Genomic DNA, 1711 nt, shown 5'->3' on the forward strand with positions numbered 1-1711 from the left:
AGCTGCAGAAAGTTAGAAGTAGCTCTTAAGCAAGGCTTACTTTGAGTCCATTAGCTCCACAAAGCTAACTCAGTTGATAAATAAGTACTTGAAAAGCCACCACCTTTGGACTTATCTGTAAAGGTTTCAAAGTATGATCAAATTTAAAATGAAAATGACAAAATAGTCATTGACAAAAAAATTGTAAATGTGAGAAATCGAACAAACTATATAAGTTTTTTCCAGTATACACAGATTTTTAGAGAAATGAGATCAATAGCATTTTTAGGAACAATAAGGGTTCCTTGTTACAAAAAGGCAACTATGGATACATGCCTTTATAAAGATTATATCATTACGTACTTAAATTTAGAGTATGCTACATGCTTCAGCAGCAGGTCTACCCAAATTACAACAATACAGAGATTAACATGGCACTTGCACAAGGATGATATGAAAATTTGTGAAGTATTCCATATTTTTCATTCTTCTGATGCAAGAAATGAAAAAAAGTTATTAAAAAGTTGATTACAAAAATACAAGTGTAACATACATGTAATTCATAGAATTAAAGGTTAGTTTGACATCAGTGTATTAAATTTTCACCTTAGAAAGGTAACCTTTACAAAACTTGAAATTAGATAACATTGCCATTTTATCCCAAAGAAATAAAATAAGAACCTAGTAAAAAAAGGAATCTTAAATTCCTTCTATATGGAATGCAATTTGAAAGGTCACATTTATTAATGAATCTATACATGATATAACAATGTAGAATTCAAAGTATTATATCTAGGATGAATGAAATAGATTATGGACATTATACAAACATAGATATACTTTTTTCAGAAATGCACTCGGAACATCTTTAGTTTCTATACTATTCATTACAACAGATAAGTTAAAATTATTTCTGATTAAAAAAATCACAAACTCTGCAGGAATCATTATAGATGTATACAAACAACTCTTGAATACATTTTGTTATCAAAGTCATGCAATTCACTTGGAAGAATACCATGGAACACATGAATTTTTATAGTAAGATATTGCTGATGCTTTGTATTGTGAAAAAACAATTTGTAGGGACACAAAAGATGGACTGGCATTTTTGAAATTTAAGAAACTTAACCAAACCATAACGACTTAGGAGAACAATTTGTACAGCCTTTGATAACTTCAAAGAGGTAGTGATACATACTTATCCTTTTGGCAATATCAAATACAGTTTCTTCCAAGTTGTTCTCCAGACCTTGTTTGATATAATGGTTCAACAGAAGGAGATACAGAGTATCTTTGCTATTTCTATTCCCGCAGCAAGATGCAAGGGGGTCAAGAGCCCTTTAGTTTGGGGATTGGTATCTGCATCATGATGAAATAATAAAGAAGCCACTCTGGTATTATTCCACATATAAGCACTGTGCAGGGGTGTCCAGCCATTCAGAGTTATTGCATGAATATCGCCTTGAGCTACCAACTCATGGACAATGTCTAAGTTTCCACTCTAGGCTTACCGATGAAGAGGGGTATACTCATCCTCATCCCTAGTATTCATCTGGGTGGCCTTTTTGGAAAGTAGTATCCGCACCATAGAAAGCCGATAAATTTTGGCATCCCAAAGAAGAAATTTGCTTGGGTCCTACTCCATTTTTTTCTTGCAATTCACTCACTTTTTCATCTTGTTCCTTGTCTTCATCAGAATTTGAGTGTCAGTGGGAATGAGTTGTCCATG

General features: G+C 32.8%; 1 pseudogene; it reads left to right on the plus strand.

The window, feature by feature from the left end:
• The first annotated feature begins 362 nt into the window (after positions 1-362).
• Positions 363-462, plus strand: LOC122100225 (annotated as a pseudogene).
• The last annotated feature ends 1249 nt before the right edge of the window (positions 463-1711 follow it).

The sequence above is a fragment of the Dipodomys spectabilis genome, unplaced genomic scaffold (genome assembly GCF_019054845.1).
Source record: "Dipodomys spectabilis isolate Male_0828 unplaced genomic scaffold, ASM1905484v1 ptg000570l, whole genome shotgun sequence".
In the NCBI taxonomy this organism is placed as follows: domain Eukaryota; kingdom Metazoa; phylum Chordata; class Mammalia; order Rodentia; family Heteromyidae; genus Dipodomys; species Dipodomys spectabilis.